At 43.8% G+C, this 20,418-nt stretch overlaps 1 protein-coding gene across 1 annotated transcript in view; it reads right to left on the bottom strand.

The window, feature by feature from the left end:
• Positions 1–20,418, bottom strand: part of GTF2F2 (general transcription factor IIF subunit 2) — a 386,137-nt gene that overhangs the window by 349,787 nt on the left and 15,932 nt on the right. The window lies entirely within an intron of this gene.

Raw genomic sequence — 20,418 nt, 5'->3', positions numbered from 1 at the left:
TATCTGCACGGTGCCAATTTCCAATCACAGATCTGCACGCGGTAAACTGGACGGCGGGAGTATATGTCAGCACTTGGCATTACCAAAAGGAATAACAGTCAATTCCCTAGTTTAGTTAAACTGTTGTTTTACTTAAAATTTCACTTTATCAAACAAATGTCCATCATTACATAACATAGAAATAATAACATAGAAAACCAAACATCAAATCTAGGTTCCTTTTCTCTTAAAAAGCTTGGTTAGGAACACACCCCCAGCCTACTGATTGGACAATGAAGGAGCAACAGGACAAGGATGAGGATGCCTCTCTGGCACCTTTTCCAAATCAGTACAAACCAGAGCTCGACTGGATCCTAGTGTCAAGACCTTTATTTGCCAGTAAAATTGCTTACCTCAAGAATTTTAAAAAGACAGAGAAACAAAAATTTTGATACCTACATAAGGTGGACTTTAAAAAAAACGTTATCACCTCATTAATTATAATAATTATTATTATTATTATTATTATTATTATTATTAATTCGTTTATAAATTTTTTTATTATTTAGCCTTTTGTTTAGTAACCATCTAGGGTTTAGCTTAAAACTTTGATGTAAGGCATGTTTGGTATTCTGTATACAGGCAAACTGCATGAATACATTGTTGTATTGTCCAATGGAACCAGTGAAAATGAATAAAGCTTACCCCTATATAGCAGACCAAAATCCTTATTCCACTGATTACCGTTTTTGGTGGTCTGTGTACTCATTGAGGACATTTCCTTACATTCATTTCCTAATGACACCAGGACAACAATTGACAGGCTACAGGTGTAAATAGGGCAGGAATGCCAGAGAGAGATAAAATCCAACCAGATCAATTGTCAATGTGACACTGTTGCCACAAAAGGGAAAAAAGTGAAAATCTCTGCAACAAGGAACAAATCCTGACAGAGGTTCTAACCCCTCCATGCTCTAGGCACAACTAGAAAACATTTTACCTGGAACAGAGCTCAGATCTGAATGTTTGGATTTAACCAGCTGCTCACAGTTCATGAGTAGCTCTCCCCCAGCATCTACTCTAAATTATCAGAAAGAACCCTTTCAACATCCACACTGCATTCTCTAGCAACACCTTTTTAACCACTTCCCGACCGCCGCACGACGATGTACGTCGACAGAATGGCACGGGCAGGCATATTGGCGTACATGTACGTCCCTGCCTTCCCGCGGGTCGGGGGCCCGATTGGGCCCCCGCCCGGTGCCCGCGGCGGTCGGTATTCGTTCGGGAGCGATCCCGGACGAGGGGACGGCCATTCATTCATGGCCACCCCCTCGCGATCGCTCCCGACGAATGAAAATGCTCCGTGACATCACTTCCTCTCCTGTAATGTAAACACAGGAGAGGAAGTGATGTAATCTCTCCTCCGTGTCGGTATTTTTCGTTCCGACACCGAGGAGAGAGGATCGGTGAGTTGCACCAACACGACACTACACAGTAGAACATGCCAGGCACACTCACACCCCCCCCCGATCACCCCCCAGTCACAGTGACACCAATGTCATTTTTTTTTTTTTTTTTTTTGCATTGGTGTCATTTGTGACTGTAATAACTGTTAGGGCAGTTAGGGTTAGCCCCCTTTAGTTCTAAGGTACCCCCCTAACCCCCCCAATAAAGGTTTAACCCCGTGATCACCCCCCGTCGCCAGTGTCACTAAGGCTGGGTTCACATTGCAGCGGTTTATGAGAACGGATGTGATTCGCACCGCACTGCAGTGCAAATCACATCTGATCTCTGTGCGATTCGAGTTTAGCCATACAGATAGTATGGCTGAATTCGTGTCGCACCCGCCGCAAACTCGCACGGGACCCTTTTTTTGGTCCGCAGCAGAATCGGATCGCCCGGGTGTTCACACCATGCGATCCGAGTTTGCAGATCGCACTGCGATATGCGAACTGATCTGGGGGTGTCATTAACATTTCACTGACCCTCCCAGCAGTTCACATAGGGCAGTGTGAACTGCCGCCGGGAGGCATGCGATGCGGGAACCCACCGCGCATTCGTGGCGTTCCCACATCGCTCCAGTGTGAACCCAGCCTAATAAGCGATAATTTTTCTGATCGCTGTATTAGTGTCACAGGTGACGCTAGTTAGGCAGGTAGGTATTTAGGTTCGCCGCAGCTTTTTATAGCGCCAGGGACCCCCATATACTACCGCATAAAGCCCCCTGATTGCCCCCTAGTTAACCCTTTCACCAGTGATCACCATATAACTGTTACAGGTGACGCTGGTTGGTTAGTCATTTTTTTATAGTTTCAGGGCACCCGCCATTTATTACCTAGTCTCACTAGTGTACCCCTAAATTTAGGGGTGTCTACTTTCCAAAATGGGGTCATTTGGGGGGGGGTTTGTGCCATCTTGGCCTTCAAAACTGTAACGCCCTTAGAAAACCTGAAGGCGGTTCTTGGTTTTCGGGGCCCCGTACGCGGCTAGGCTCCCAAAAAATCCCACACGTGTGGTATCCCCGTACTCAGGAGAAGCAGCAGAATTTATTTTGGGGTGTCATTTCACATATGCCCATAGCATGTGTGAGCAATATATCATTTAGTGACAACTTTGTGTAAAAAAAAAAAAAAATTTTTTTTTTGTCATTATTCAATCGCTTGAGGCAAAAAAATAAAATATTCAATGGGCTCAACATGCCACTTATCAATTTCCAAAATGGGGTCATTTGGGGGGGTTTTGTACTGCCCTGCCATTTTAGCACCTCAAGAAATGAGATAGGCAGTCGTAAACTAAAAGCTGCGTAAATTCCAGAAAACGTACCTTAGTTTGTAGATGTGACAACTTTTGCGCAAACCAATAAATATACAATTATTGACTTTTTTTTTACCAAAGACATGTGGCTGAATACATTTTGGCCTAAATGTATGACTAAAATTGAGTTTATTGGATTTTTCTAATAACAAAAAGTAGAAAATATCATTTTTTTTCAAAATTTGCGGTCTTTTTACGTTTATATCGCAAAAAATAAAAATCGCAGAGGCAATCAAATACCATCAAAAGAAAGCTCTATTTGTGGCAAGAAAAGGACGCAAATTTTGTTTGGGTACAACATTGCATGACCGCGCAATTACCAGTTAAAGCAGCGCAGTGCCAAATTGTAAAAAGACCTCTGGTCATTTACCAGCAAAATGGTCCGGTCTGAAAGTGGTTAACCAACTAGACCACAGTCTCTGGAAACGCTTTTCATTGTCTACATTACATTCTGTAGCAGCTTTTCCATTGCTACTCTGGATCAACTCTGGGTTTACAGTCCTGAGAATGCAGGAATTTTATTTTTGTTTTTTTGTTGAATTTTATTATATTCCCTTTTCAAACTATTTAACCATGTAATTACACAGTACCTTCACCGTGTGCTAAATTCTGATTTACGCATAGGTGGACACACCATAGATGCCATTTACAGCAACTTCGCAAGGAGGGCTCTGGAACTGCTTCTCACTCATGTAGACCTGGGTAGTGTTCATTACTTGAGTATGTAATTCAGTGTTTTCACACAGGGGCCTTTTGCATACCACATCCACCTCCGATTATACACACTTTCAAGGGCCTTTTACAGTAACAGAAATCTGAGCCCTGGGCCTGCTGCTTTATCCCAATTTTTGTGCTGCTTTTATGTAGTCCCTATTCGCCCCAATGCTGTAATTTCCATGTTACCTATGGACAGTGATGTCCGTTTAAAAAAAAAAAAAAAAACAAACAAGACGAGGGTTTACAACCCCTTTAACTACAGGCGAGTCTAATTATTCACTGATGGCTTCAAAACTGTATGGCATCACAAAAGGTGGCGCGTACAAACAAACATGAGGGGGCCTAAAGTAAAACATGGTGGTGGCAGTGTCCTTCTGTGGGGATGCATGAGTGCTGCTGGTGTCGGGGAGCTGCATTTTATTGACGGTATTCATGAATTCACATATTTACTGCTCTATATTGAAAGAAAAATGCTAGCATCACTCCGTGCCCTTGGCCGCCGTATACTTTTCCAACATGACAATGATCCAAAACACACATCTAAGGCCAGTGTTGCATTTCTGAAGAAGTTGACAAGTATGTCTCCTGATCTGAACCCAATCGAACGCCTATGAGGAATTCTGAAGAGACAAGTTGAGCGTCACTCTCCATCCAGCATCCAGGCTCTAAAGGGGGGTCGTTCTTGAAGAATGGAAAAAGATGTAGCTATGTGTCGCCAACTTGTTCATCCCATGCCTAGAAGACTTGGTGCTTACAAATCATGTAGGTCAGACAAAATACTAGAAGTTTTTGTTGTGGGTGTATTTACTTTTGCATCTAATGTGAGTAAAAATGAAGACTCTGTAATTGAAGTTAATTATCCTTACTTTCATGTAATGAGCTAAACAAATATTCTATAAAAAAAAAAAAAAACAACCCTTTGTTTTGTCAAAATTTTGGAAATGACACAAAAAAGGTAGGAATCTGCAACAAAGGTTGTTATAATCCTTGCAATGTACATAGATCACCCAGAGGGGAATGTTTTTTTTTTTTCCTCAACAAAAGTGGACTAAATTTAACACTTAAAGAATTTCAATCTGGGATAAAATGCAGGTCCGGTGCAAGGATTTTTGTCTACATAGGCGAAAGTGCATTTTATTATTTGTTTGAAGTGTGATTCATTTAGAATGATCGAATTTTCATACAATTAAAACAGATATGACTTCCCTTCTAATCGATCTAGATCAAATCTGGATCAAACTGAGTTGACTAGCCAGACTGGAAAGTTATTGAATGTGTTGCATCGATCTACTTTGTGAATTCGACTGAGAATTGATCAATCAGGTCATGAGATTGTATGGCTGATACAAATGTAAATCATTGATTGCATCTCTGTATCTTCCGATTATGGATGGGAATCCTCTTCCCTTTCCACCAACCATAGATGGAATGGGTCACTATAGATAAATTATGGATGGATGGATATGGATCAGAGAAGATATATATATAAATTGATGGAAGAGTGTATGGCCACCATTATACAATGCCATGGTGGGGGTGCTGGGCTCACGCACACGATAACAGGAGATAGTCCCCAGCTGTCATCCCCAGATCCGAGTCCCAGTTCTGGGACAGGGCATATAACCCCTAAGAGTCTTTTCTATTTTCTAGTGAAAAGGTGGTTTTAAACTTTCTTGTTAGTTCGTGAACAGATCCACCACAAGCATTCCCCATTTGCAAGTAACCCGCAAAAGCCCTTTTTTCATTAGTATCTAAATCCTATGGCAAATCACCCTGCAACTGAGGAAGTCCACTACAGGGTTTCATTCTCTTTTGTGAACCGCTGAGCTGTAGAGAACGTTCTTTTGCGTTACTTGTAACAGTGTGGGAGATCTGGTTCTCCCTTGGTAATTTAAGTATGGCATTGTGGTAGAATTGTCCACACCACAAATTTTTATCTCAAGATTCTTAATCACCTGCTGGAAAGCGAACAATGCCTCCATTACCACTGACAGCTCTCTAAGATTGGAAGAGATTTGCATCCAAGCAACCTGGGCTTAACTCTGAACATGGGCTCCTTACTAGAGCTGCCACGACGCGTCACCGTAATCGACTACGTCGACTAAGAAAATTTGTCGACGTGCGTAAATGGCGTCGATGCGTCACGCACGTGTCATCTCGCGGGTAAATGGCGGTGATGGCGGCGGCAGCTGCTGCTCCTGCTCCCACTCCCACTCCCGGGAATGGGGAAAAAAGTTCCGGTGCAGCACGAAAATCCAGACCACGACTTTCAAAGGTATGGGAATTCTTTAAACAGAGGCCAGATAAAATGGTCCTTTGTTCCCTCTGCAAAACCGAACTGGCGTACCACGGCAGCACTACTGCGATGCACGAGCACCTCAGAAGAAAACATCCTGGCGCACTACGGCCTCAAACGGACGAGCCATCTTTGTAAGTACTTACTACTTACTTACTAGTATTTTGTTCATTTTGGGAGTAATTTGTGGTCAATATTTATTAATATATTATTGCTCATGCTGCTACTGCTGGTAAGTAAGATACATCATCATTAGTGCATGCTCAGGGGCCAGGGGTATTTGTTGCTGTGCTGCTTTGCTAATTTCTTTTTAGTGGCCATCTCATGTTTTTTTTTAATGTTTCACATTCACAAGGCACTTTTTGCACTGCAGCCGTCTTGCTGATCTGGGGATCCCTCAGGGCATGGTTTGACAACTTCCTGCAATGTATGAGCTGAGAGAAGAGATGCCATGCTTTTCTTCCAATACACAGAGCAGCAACAATATAATATTAATTTAATTGCAGACAGACATTTACTACACTACCCGTGCCCTCTTTTAAATATGCAGTACAAGTACATTATTAGCAGCATTGAGCATTCATGTTGGTTAAACTTGGTTCAGTTTCCTAAATGTTAATTATTATTGTGGCTTTTTTTTTTTTTTTTCTCAGGAAGAGGCAAAGCTGTGTACAGGAGTTCTTCTTCCATAAAAAGGATGTCACTGTTTGCTCACCCCAAATGGCCGTTGCATATACCAATAGCATACTCAACATGATTGTAAAAGATATGAGACCAATTTCCATTGTAGACGGTCAAGGATTTCGTGAGATGATCAACACGTTTTACCCAGGATACACACTTTCCTCCAGGTCCCATTTCACTAAGCTGATGGAGAAGAAATATGAGGAGAATTTTGAAAGATTGAAAGCATCACTCAAAGATGTGAAATCAAAAATAGCTCTCACCACAGACGCATGGACCAGCATTGCCACAGAGGCATACTTGGGTGTCACATGCCACTTCATCAATGAAGACTGGAATCTTACATCGTACAATCTGACCACTATGCCACTTGAAGGTCGGCACACAGCTGAAAACATTGCTAACTGGGTGGAAAAAGCAGCTGAAAAATTTTGAGATATCCATGGCCAATGTAAATGTAGTTGTCCATGATAACGCTGCAAATGTTGTCACTGCTCTGCGTATTTTGGAAGAAAAGCATGGCATCTCTTCTCTCAGGTGTGCTGGTCATACATTGCAGTTAGTTGTCAACCATGCCCTGAGGGATCCCCAGATCAGCAAGACCCTGAGGGCTGCAAAGTGCCTTGTGGAACATTTTAAAAAAAGTGAGCTGGCCACTACAAAGCTTAAAGCAAAGCAGCAACAAATGGGTACCCCTGAGCACACACTAATAAATGATGTATCCGTAAGATGGAACAGTACTTTACACATGATCAGCCGCCTGCTTGAACAGAGGTGGCCTGTGACTGCAACTCTTTCCGATCCTGATGTCACACCACGAGGGAAGCGCTTCCTAGATTTAAAACATGATCAGTGGAGCTTACTTGAGGAAGTGGAACAAGTCCTGAAGCCATTTGAGTGTGCTACTGTTTTCTTGAGTGGAGAGTCCTATGCGACTGCTTCCGCTCTACCTCCTCTGGTAAAGGGCCTCCAGAAATCCATACAGAGCACAATTTGCGAGACAGCAGCAGTTAAAGCTTTCCAAAGTGTTGCTGCACAGGAGATGACATCAAGATGGGAGCGGGAAACTAAATTCAGAGATGATGGTGGAGAAAATATATGTCTTATTGCAGCAGCCCTGGACCCCAGATTCCGCAAACTAAAATATCTGCCAGCAGAGGACAGTTTAAAAGTTCACCTCAAGGTCCAAGCTCTTGCTCTTGAAGTGAAAAGAAGATACGAGGAAGAGCAAACGCAACATCGATGTGAGGAACAACGGTCAACCAGTGCAGACATGAAATTTTCTGAGAAGAGGCAAGTGTCTCTGTTAGACACTTTGCTCGGTTCTTCAGATTCAGATGACCACCACAGTAATGGCGAGGATGACATGACTGATCACATCCAAGATCAAGAAACCCACAGTGAAGTTGTGCGGAATGAGATACACATGTATTTCAGTGAGCAGGCTATTCTAAAGGAAGAAAATCCGCTGAAATGGTGGAAGGAAAATGAAAAGAGGTTTCCCATCTTGGCCATGCTGGCAAAGAGTTACTTGTCTGTGCCTGCAACATCAACCCCATCTGAAAGGCTTTTCTCAGTTGCTGGCAACATTGTGACTAAAAAAAGAGCAAGCCTAACATCAGAGCATGTTGATATGCTAACCTTCCTCCATTGCAATGCTAAAATATAGCATTGTAATGGAGGAAGTAACACAGGCCCCCAACCTTTTGCACTTGTCATGACTGTGTTGTGTTCTTGTTGGGCTGTATTAGTGTATTTATGTTGAGATGGCTCATGGCTGCCTTCAGTGTTGTATTGGCCATATTTTTGCACAGCCACAGTGTTGAGCAGTGCTTTTGGTGGGCTTGGTTCCTCCTTGCTTCCTTCCTTGAAAACTATTACCTCCTCAGGTATGTTTTACATTACAATTAAAGTAACACACCACAAAAATACTGCTCAATCAGCACTCTGACTCTACAATAACACTATATATTCAATCATCAATGATTACAATTACATAGTGTTATTGTATGTTGACCAGCATTTTTGTGGTGTTAAACAACACTTTAGGTCAAGAGGCATAATGCCATATAAATTCTGCCTAACACTTTGCAAAAGATGCATTCTGAAGGCATGTGTGGTTGAGGAGTAGTAAGGTAAGGTTACCCAGCACAATGCCTTCTGAATTCATCTTTTGCAAAGTGTTAGGCAGAATTTATATGGCATTTTCATGCCTCATGCCCTAAAGCGTTACGTTTTATTTTTGGGAACTTGTGTTTTTGCACAGTGTTGAGCAGCAGTTCAGACTTCAGACTCAGAGCAGCAGTGCTTTTGTTGGATATGGCTCCTTCTTGAAAACTATGTTACCTCCTCAGGTATGTTTTACATTACAATTAAAGTAACACACCACAAAAATACTGCTCAATCAGCACTCTGACTCTACAATAACACTATGTATTCAATCATCAATGATTACAATTACATATAGTGTTATTGTATGTTGACCAGCATTTTTGTGGTGTTAAACAACAACACTTTTGGTCAAGAGGCATAATGCCATATAAATTCTGCCTAACACTTTGCAAAATATGCATTCTCATCTGAAGGCATTATGTGCGGTTGAGTAGTAAGGTTAGTTAGTACCACACATTGTTGCACAATGCCTTCTGAATGCATCTTTTGCAAAGTGTTAGGCAGAATTTATATGGCATTTTCATGCCTCATGCCCTAAAGCGTTACCTTGTATTTTTTGCCACTTGTGTTTTTTTTGCAAACACAGTGTTGAGCAGCAGTTCAGACTCGAGCAGCAGTGCTTTTGTGGATATGGCTCCGCCTCCTTCTTGAAAACGATGTTACCTCCTCAGGTATGTTTTGCATTAGAATTAAAGTAACACGACACATAAATACTGCTCAATCAGCACTCTCTACAATAACACTATGTATTTAATTCAATCAAAGATGATTACAATACATAGTGTTATTGTATGTTGACCAGCATTTTTGTGGTGTTAAACAATAACACTTTAGGTCAAGAGGCATAATGCCATATAAATTCTGCCTAACACTTTGCAAAAGATGCATTCTGAAGGCATTATGTGTGGTTGAGTAGTAAGGTAACACACAATGCCTTCAGAATGCATCTTTTGCAAAGTGTTAGGCAGAATTTATATTGAATTTTCATGCCTCATGCCCTAAGCATTACCTTTTTATTTTTGGGCACTTTATTTTGGTATATTATGTCTTTCATGTGTTTTGTACACACTACACAGTGTTGAGCATGAGCAGCAGTGCAGAGCAGCAGTGCTTTTGTAGCATTTTTATATGGCATTTTTTTTAATGTTTCAGGCTCTGAATTAATGGCAATGGCATAACCATTATTCGTGCCTGATGCTAAAGTGTTGTTTACATTTTATTTTTGGCACTTTTTTATACTGTAAAAACTTTTTGGAAAAAATTTAATAAAAGTTGAAATATTATATTTGTAAAGTTATCCAAAGGATTATTATCTAATCACAAAAAGAACACACTAGATTCATAAAAAATAATAATAATAATAATCGGATAGTCGTTGACTAATCGAAAAAATAATCGATAGATTAGTCGACAGACAAATTAATCGTTAGTTGCAGCTCTACTCCTTACCCCCATAAGAAGACATATGTCGCTTTCTTTTAAGAAATTTGAGTGCCCCCTGCCAAGGTTACCAGAGTTGCCAACAGAGTTTATGTCTGGTGACCTTTAGAGGAAGAACTACCACTGAATCTATGCTATTGACAAGAGGAACAACTACAAGGTTGGGCCAAAGTTAAAAGCTAGAACTGAGACAGTCATAAGTTTCATAATTTCAACCTATACCAACTTCTGGGTTGAATCAGAATCTTGGAGATTTGATTTCTTTGAACAGGAACATTTTCTTAACAACCAAGTTTAACTGGTATCCCAGGAAAACCCTGGTCTAGGAAGAATTAAGTAAGAATTTCTTGCTTGATCAGCCATCCCAGACTCTCCAAAATTAAACAGGACTGTTTGGGAGATGTTCTATGAGCGAGAGATAGAGAGAAGGAGGTAGGAGAAACAGGTTAGGTTATGTTCAAAGCTAAAGCACTAGAATCCACATAATGCATTGGCTGAAGAAGTGTAATATTGTTATAACACATTGGATCGAAAGTCCTAATTGGTGTTTTAGTTGAAAAATCACAATATCTGTATTACCTTCTGTCGCTGCTCGTGCTCTATGGATGGCCGATAAAATCTGTTCAACATGTATACTCTTTTACTTACCAGTTGCAATTACTGTATGCATTGAAAGAGCAATTTATAAAAAATAAAGTTTTGAATCAAAAAAATAAAATATAGGATTTTTATAACAGCTTACTTGTAAAATCCTTTTCTTGGAGTACATCATGGGACACAGAGCCACAGTAAGTACTGTATGGGTTATATGGCACCTTCAGGTGATGGACACTGCCACACCCTAGACAGGAAGTTAAATTCCCCATATAACCCCACCCCTTACCGGGAGTACCTCAGATTTGTAGCAGAGCAATGCACGTGTAACCAGAAAGAGGGGAGCGACCTCGGTGTACCGTGATGTACTCCAAGAAAAGGATTTTACAGGTAAGCTGTTATAAAAATCCTATTTTCTTTATCATACATTACGGGACACAGAGCCACAGTAATTACTGTATGGTATGTCTCAGAGCAATGCTATCTGAGGGGAAGGGAAAATAAGAAAAGTAGGGTGTCATCAGACCTGAGGACCTATACTGCTGCCTGAGGCACACTGTGCCCAAAGGTGATATCCTCATGCCTTCTTACATCCACCTGATAGAATCTGGTGAATGTATGGACTGAAGACCAAGTTGCCGCCTTGCAGATTTGAGTCTTGGAGGCTTGGTGATGCACTGCCCACAAAGCACTAACAGCCCTGGTGGGGTGTGCTTTGATTTGAAAAGGTTTTTTGGGCCAAAAAGGAGTGATCAGAATTACCCCTGTCCCTTCTCTTCTGATCTTGCTCAACACTCGCGGAATCAACGGAAATGGGGGAAAGGCATAGCATAGGTGAAAATTCCAGCTGTGTGCCAGGGCATCTACTCCCAACGCCTTCTTCGTCAGGTGTCAGCCGCACTTGGACCGGGAAGGACCACAAACGCCTTCTGAAAGTACCTCTTGGTTTCTCCACCACCACAGACCTCTCTTTACCGAGGTGGGGATCCTTACCAGATCATCCAGAGAACTCTGCCGACGATCCCAGAATTTCAACAAGAAAGCCTGAACAGGCCTGAAGTGATGCCTTGCCCACTGGGATGGAGGAAGCCAAAGTTCCCAAAACCGACATAACCTTCCTGATGGACAGGGGCTGATTGGATTGTAGTTGGGCTATCCCCTCTACCAGCTTCTCTTTCTTTTCTTCCAGCAGGAAGATCTTTTGGTCTAGAGAGCAAATTCAAAACCCCAGGAACGTTATTTCCTGAGCGGGCACCAGATTTGACTTTTGCAGATTTATAATCCACCCTAACTCTCTTAGGTGGACGCAGGCTCTGTCCAGATCCTTCCGCAAACCCTCCCTGGTCTGGGCGAAAAATAACAGATCGTCCAGATAGGGAATCAGGCGGAGGGGAGCTAAAGCTTCTGCCATCATTTTGGTGAACACCCTTGGGGACGATGAAAGACCGAACGGGAGGGCTCTGAACTGCAGGTGAACGACCTTGCTCCCTTCCTTTAGTGCCAACCTCAAGTATCTCTGCGACCCGACCCAAATGGGGACATGGAGATGCGCATCCTGCAAGTCTATGGATGCCATAAAGCACCCCTGACTCAGGAGGTGTCTTACGGAAAATATAAAGTCCACCCGAAACCTTTCATACTGCACAGACTTGTTTAGACCCTTGAGGTTCAGGATAAGTCAGAACTTTCCTGAAGGCTTTCGACCAGGAACATATGGGAGTAAAATCTCTGACCCAGTTCCCCTGTTGGGACCGGCACAATGACCCCCTGAAACATCAGGTCCTGAATTAGGGACTTCATAGTGAGGGCCTTGACTGGATCTCTGGGAACGTTCATGAACAGGAGCCTTTGAGGGGGGAAACTCCGTAAACTCGATTTTGTAACTGTGAGAAACCATCCCCAAAATAAACCGATTCTGGGTAATGGCCCCCCACTGAGGGAGAAACTCCTGGAGTCTCCCTCCCACCCGGACTAGTGAGTCATTGTGGCTTGGTGGCGGACGCAGGGGGATTGAGGAGCACTCCCCTTTGCCCTTGGGCTTCTGCACCGCCCAAGGCTTCCTCCTGTTTTGCGTCCTATCCCCGGTCTGTCCCCTGGGACCCCCAAAAAAACTTTTCCGTGTCTGCGTCTTTTTTTCTTTAATGGAAAGGACTTTTTCCTATCCGCCGTTCGGTCTAGAATGGATTCTAATTCGGAGCCAAACAATAAATCCCCCGCAAAAGGAATGCTACACAGCCTATTTTTCGAGGCCGCATCCCCTGGCCAGGTTTTCAGCCACAAAACCCTTCTAACAAAGTTGGCGGCTGACCTGGCTGTAATGCGGACAGACTCCGCCGAGGCATCAGCAATGTATGCAATTGCTGCAGAAAGAGTAGCAAAGGAATCCAAAATCTCCTGCTTAGGGGAATCAGCTAAAATATGAGACTAACTGGTTAACCCAATGATCCAGTTTTCTTGCCACACAGGTTGTTATGCCATGGCCGGCTTCAAATTCATCACCGACTGCCAGGATCTTTTTAGAAGTAGATCCATCTTCTTATCCATGGGATCCTTCAACGTGCCCATATCTTTGAAGGCTAGATCTGTCGATTTTGAGACATGAGAGAAGGCAGAGTCTAGCTTTGGGACCTTGTTCCAAACTAGGTCTGGGTTATCTTCAAAGGGAAACCTCCTCCTGTGTGCTCTGGAAAAAAAGGGTTTCTTCTCAGGCTCCAACCACTCTTTCTTGATCATGTCGGACACCAAGCAATGCACCGGAAAGGTGCGAGATCTGTAATCTCCAAGCCCCGCATATGCGATCATGTAGGGAGAGCTCCTTTTATTCTTCAATACCTAAAGTGGCATATATCACTTTAAGGAGGCCCCCTACTTCTTCCAATGATAACTTGTACTTGGAAGCTTCTCCTGAGTCTTCCTCTAGTCAGACTCCTCTACAGCCAGCGATAAAGAATCCTGTGAAGTGTCCTGAGACAATCCTCCCCCCGTCAGTAACTGAGAACACCCTTGCGGCTCAAAGGAAGGTTGCTGGGCTCTAGACTCTCCCGATGTTCCAGGCTCGTCTGACAGATTAGACCTGAATGCCTGAAAAGGTAGCCTTAAGCTCATCTTTAATGGTTGTAATTAAGTCACCACATAAGGATGGGGACTCCTCCCTGACTAGGCTTGCGATACAAGACGCACAAAGCGTCTTGGTTCAGGTTTCACTAAGTTTTTCCTTGCAGACAGGACATCTTCTCTTAACTGGTTGGGCATTACTTTTTGCCTAAACAAACAGAAGGAGACAAGGAAAAACAAACCAAGCAGTTTTTTTTTTTTTTTGCAAACAAAAAATGCAACTAACATCCAGGTGCCATTAAGGAAAGAGCACACCATTTCCCAGTGCCCTAGCAAGCCAACACCCCCAAAAACTTCCCACACTGCAACAATAGCAAGGGGGGGTCCAGGAGCATAGGATCCGGGCAATCAGAGCACTGCTCCTACCTTCACCTTGCTGGCGCCTCGGCTTGCCCCCTTGTCTGTATTGCTTTCTATTCTGCAACAGAGCCACCGCCGCCAGCCCCAGATTAAAAAATGCTGCTGCGCTGACCAGAACCGGAAATAAAGCTCCAGTTGGTCCTTCTCTCTCCCCCTGCGTTCCAGCCCCAGAAAATGACGCGGTGCGCCGCCAGAAGTCCCGCCCTTTCCCAAAGTTCTCCTGGCCGCCTGGAAACTGACGACCGCTCTCCCGCAATGCAGCATGCGCTGCACACAGGAAATCTAAAACGGAGCGGCCGCCACTCTGATGAAAAACACAAGGCACCGGACCCACAGCATACTGGCTCTCACCGAGCACTGAAGGGGGAGGGAGAGCCCATGGGACCATCCCCACCGGGAGGCAGATGGGAGGACCAGCTCCTTAAAGAAAAAAAAAAAAACAGGTGAGAACCTAACCCCCAGGACCACCCGGGAGATCATGGTTCCCACTGGAGGTGTTCCTCCTGGTTGGAGGAAACACAAAAAACTGAGAAGGCTGCGTAGAGACTTCCCTTAAAAAAGCTCTGATGAAGGAGGCGTTTCCTTTGGGAGGTGAAGCCATGATCTCTCGGGTGGCTGTCCTGAAAGTCATTTTGGAAACATGTATTAACGGTGCTACAGTAGATGAGTGCAATGCAATAAATCAACATGTAACCATATATTACATCTGCAACAAAACAAATTGTTTCAAAATAAATTCCACCTATTAAAATGCTTGATATTTGATATTTTGCTTGATATTTTGTATGCAAGTGAATATCATGATAGCCTTCAATCGACGTGTGTACAAATGTGAATCCTCCACCACAGAAATGCAGCCTCTTACTGACTCCTCTGACATCCACAAGCGCTTTTGGGTGTGTTCAAAAACAGGCCACGCCACGGTGTTAGATCATAAAAAAAAAAAGTCTTTAATTAAAATATGTACTCTTACAAGATCAAGAGGAATGCAAGCATAAATGAGAGCGAAATGCAGAGATACCATTCTCACAAAACATGTGACCTCACCGACTAGGCCCCTCCCAACATGTTTCGCTACACGTGTCAATGCTGATTGGTAGCACAACATGTCAATATACATTTATGGGGATTATTTTTTTTTTTTTATCAAAAATTTTAGCAGAATACAGTTTGGCAAAAATGTATGTATAATATATATTTTTTTTTGAACATTTTCTTTTTGTTTAGATTGTAAAATATAAAAAACCCAGTGGTGAACAAATACCACCAAAAAAAAGTTCTATTTGTGTACATCGTTACATAACCACGCAATTACCAGTTAAAGTAGAGCAGTGCCAAATAGCGAAAATGGCCTGGTCACGAAGGGGGTAAAATCTTTCAGAGTTCAAGTGGTTAAACAGTAATTTATGGACAAACCAGCAATCGTTTACAATAAACGGTGCTTTAGCAAGCTAATCATCATCCTGATAACGTTTACATCTATTTTCACTATTGTAACACTCCTCTCTTTTGTTTACCAACAGAGTGCTGACACTTCCACCCAGCAAGTGTACACATTTGTGATGCATTTTTGAATGCTCTCGTATGCAGCATCTGAATAGCAACTATGAAGCAAAGTACACAAATTATAGTCAACCTGACAACAATCTGACCTCAAAACCTGTGTACACACACCACATCACACAGGCCATATAGGATTACTTTTTTTTTTCAACCAGCAGGTTGGGAAAAAAGTAAAATAAATTAACATTCACCTTCACTCACTCCCCCATCATTCCACCAAGTCCTTGTCTAAATCCTTGTGTCAATTGGATGCCAAGGCCTGAGCACTAAATCGGGGCAAGGAGAAGGCCACATGCTCCCTCACACATGGTATTTTGGTAGTGGAGACTACAGAAAAGACAAGTCTTGGGGAGTGGAGTGGCCTCTCAAAAGAACATTACATATGTCCCAGAAGGTCCTCCTCACCTATGCCACACTCCCCCTACCCCCACTGCTCTTTTTGTCTCTGAGAACCCTGGGTCTAATTACTATAAAATCTCTGTGTAGATTTGCTGCTGGTCTAAGCACTGCACTCCGGAAGTAAAGGTCACACGATCCACTATGACTAGAACTACTTCTGAGGGCTTATGCCGTGTACACACGACCAGACATTCCAGCAAACTAGGTCCGATGGTCTTCCCGACGGACTTTTGGAACAAACTGACTTGCCCACATAGGAACAGACCAAGTCCGTTCGAAAGTCTGTTTTGAACGTGATGACGTAAACGGCACTAAACAAGGAAGTACAATAGCCAGTAGCCAGTAGCTGCCCTTGCGTCGTATTTGGTCTGTCGGACCAGCAAACAAACGGTTTTCCCGATTTGAGTCCGGCGGATAGAATTGAAACATGTTCTATTTCTAGGTCCGCCGGATTTTTTTCCCCAAAAATTAACGGATTAGCCCACACACGATCGGATTGTCCGACTGACTAATCCCGTTGGACCCAGTTTGCCGTAAAGTCCGGTTGTGTGTCCGCGGCATTAGAAAAGACAAATAGAGCAGCGGGGCAGTTATGGAAACTTATCAGTGGGGGGGAGGCAAGGCAACAGATTCTCTTAAGAGTCAAGCCATTTTATCACTCCTTTAAAGTGATAAAGGAAAATTTTCAAGCCAAGATAGCATGTTCAATCCCTTAAAGTGTTAGTCCACCTCCCAGGAAAAAAAGGTAAACACCATACAATCTCCCCACTCTCCTCTGTCCCTGCTGTACACACCTCTGGGGCTGTTGAGCTGTCAAGTGCCCATGCAATCAGTCCATTGGTCCAGAGATTTAAAATCCACACTCTTCTCCCTCTTCTCTGTGCAGTGCTTTCTGGGAAGGCTCAGAGCAATGCTCTGTGATGATGATGGCCAATCAACACACATTTTGGTATGTCTCAGAAGCGCTACACAGAGAATAGGGAGAAGAGTGGGGATTTCAAAACCTCAAGCTCAAGTTCCCCCATCCAGGTACCTCACTGATATTGTTTTGGCATGCTGGAACCACTAGTCCAGTGCTGTCAATGTGCCTGAAACCATCAGTCCCACCGATTTGACATTGGTCCTCTCAGGATCCTGAGATGACCCAACCACTGGACAGTCTGAGAATTGTCCACACATTTATATACATTTTACAAACTTTGCTATTGAAATAGAGATATTCGGTTGTATGTACTTGTAGTATTATAGTTAGTTCTACTAGTTGGTCTACTACTAAACTAACAGGCCAGGTAATAATAATTCTTTTTAAAAAGGTACTTACTACTTATAGTATTCAGTATTCACTGATAGTATTCAGTTAGTATGTTATACTAATACTACACTGACAAGCGCATTCATTTTTTTAAACATGACAGTATGCACTATGCAGCAATATACTACTGAATATATTATATCTCAAAAATAGTATGCAATCCTACCAAATCAATTCACTTCAATATATTCTTTGGTACAAGTCAGATATACTGGCAAGAGAGGTACACTGTTAAAAAAAAAAAAAAAAAAAAGATTGTTGGTTATGTTTAGTTTTTTTTTTTTTTTTATATAGCTGCCTGGAGTTTAGTTTTTTAGATTGATTTTAGTCCCCCCTCCCCCCCCTTCAGATTTCACTCCCACTATAGATCATACTATGCTAAACTTTTACGCTACCAGCAAAGGTGAACCATGTCTGCAGTGTGGAAATATTTTAAAGTTTCTGATAAAGACCCCACATTTGCAATCTGCAGTCTTTGCTCAGCAGAAATTTTAAGAGGGGGTACATTGCCAAGGCATTTTTCAACAACAGGTTTGATGCACCACCTGAAAACACATCATCCAGCTCAGAATACAAGAAAACAGTACCGCTTCCAAAAAGTGCCTTGGGCCAGGCTCAACACCACCTGTGGCCACAGTCTTTAACCACTTGCCGACCGCCGCACGCCGATGTACGTCGGCAGAATGGCACGGGCAGGCATAAGGGCTTACATGTACGTCCCTTGCCTCCCGCGGGTCGGGGGCCCTATCGGGCCCCCGCCCGGTGCCTGCGGCGGTCGGTATTCGTTCGGGAGCGATCCCGGACGAGGGGACGGCCATTCATTCATGGCCACCCCCTCGCGATCGCTCCCGGCGAATGAAATTGTCCGGTGACATCACTTCCTCTCCTGTAATGTAAACACAGGAGAGGAAGTGATGTATTCTCTCCTCCGTGTCGGTAGTTTTCGTTCCGGCACCGAGGAGAGAGCATCGGTGAGTTGCACAAGCACTACACTACACAGTAGAACATGCCAGGCACACTCACACCCCCCCTTTACCCCCCGATCACCCCCCAATTACCCCTGCCCCCCCAGTCACAGTGACACCAATTGCTTTTTTTTTTTTTTTTGCATTGGTGTCATTTGTGACTGTAATAACTGTTAGGGCAGTTAGGGTTAGCCCCCTTTAGTTCTAATGTGCCCCCCTAACCCCCCCAATAAAGGTTTAACCCCGTGATCACCCCCCGTCGCCAGTGTCACTAAGGCAGGGTTCACATTGCAGCGGTTTATGAGAACGAATGTGATTCGCACCGCACTGCAGTGCAAATCACATCCGATCTCTGTGCGATTCGAGTTCAGCCATTCGCCGCACCCGCCGCAAATTCGCACGGGACCCTTTTTTTGGCCCGCAGCAGAATCGGATCGCATGGGTGTTCACACCATGCGATCCGAGTTTGCAGATCGCACTGCGATATGCGAACTGATCTGGGGGTGTCAGTAACATTTCACTGACACTCCCAGCAGTTCGCATAGGGCAGTGTGAACTGCCGACGGGAGGCATGCGATGCGGGAACCCGCCGCGGATTCGTGGCGTTTCCGCATCGCTCCAGTGTGAACCCAGCCTAATAAGCGATCATTTTTCTGATCGCCGTATTAGTGTCACAGGTGACGCTAGTTAGGCAGGTAGGTATTTAGGTTCGCCGCAGCTTTTTATAGCGCCAGGGACCCCCATATACTACCGCATAAAGCCCCCTGATTGCCCCCTAGTTAACCCTTTCACCAGTGATCACCATATAACTGTTACAGGTGACGCTGGTTGGTTAGTTATTTTTTTATAGTTTCAGGGCACCCGCCATTTATTACCTAATAAAGGTTTAACCCCCTGATCACCCGGCGGGTGTCATTTGTGACTGTAATAACTGTTAGGGCAGTTAGGGTTAGCCCCCTTTAGTTCTAAGGTACCCCCCTAACCCCCCCAATAAAGGTTTAACCCCGTGATCACCCCCCGTCGCCAGTGTCACTAAGGCTGGGTTCACATTGCAGCGGTTTATGAGAACGGATGTGATTCGCACCACACTGCAGTGCAAATCACATCCGATCTCTGTGCGATTCGAGTTCAGCCATACAGATAGTATGGCTGAATTCGTGTCGCACCCGCCGCAAACTCGCACGGGACCCTTTTTTTGGTCCGCAGCAGAATCGGATCGCATGGGTGTTCACACCATGCGATCCGAGTTTGCAGATCACACTGCGATATGCGAACTGATCTGGGGGTGTCATTAACATTTCACTGACACTCCCAGCAGTTCGCATAGGGCAGTGTGAACTGCCGCCGGGAGGCATGCGATGCGGGAACCCGCCGCGCATTCGTGGCGTTCCCACATCGCTCCAGTGTGAACCCAGCCTAATAAGCGATCGTTTTTCTGATCACTGTATTAGTGTCACAGGTGACGCTAGTTAGGCAGGTAGGTATTTAGGTTCGCCGCAGCTTTTTATAGCGCCAGGGACCCCCATATACTACCGCATAAAGCCCCCTGATTGCCCCCTAGTTAACCCTTTCACCAGTGATCACCATATAACTGTTACAGGTGACGCTGATTGGTTAGTTATTTTTTTTATAGTTTCAGGGCACCCGCCATTTATTACCTAGTCTCACTAGTGTACCCCTAAATTTAGGGGTGTCTACTTTCCAAAATGGGGTCATTTGGGGGGGGTTTGTGTCATCTTGGCATTTTATGGCCTTCAAAACTGTAACGCCCTTAGAAAGCCTGAAGGCGGTGCTTGGTTTTCGGGGCCCCGTACGCGGCTAGGCTCCCAAAAAGTCCCACATATGTGGTATCCCCGTACTCAGGAGAAGCAGCAGAATTTATTTTGGGGTGTCATTTCATATATGCCCATGGCATGCGTGAGCAATATATCATTTAGTGACAACTTTGTGAAAAAAAAAAAAAAAAAAAGTTTGTAATTTTCCTGCAACTTGTGGCAAAATATAAA

This window comes from Lithobates pipiens, unplaced genomic scaffold (genome assembly GCF_037356315.1).
Source record: "Lithobates pipiens isolate NorthernLeopardFrog02 unplaced genomic scaffold, aLitPip1_a1.2 Scaffold_16, whole genome shotgun sequence".
NCBI classification, from domain to species: Eukaryota; Metazoa; Chordata; class Amphibia; order Anura; family Ranidae; genus Lithobates; species Lithobates pipiens.
The sequence above is the reverse complement of the archived record's forward strand: the minus strand, read 5'-3'. Positions and strand labels throughout refer to the sequence as shown.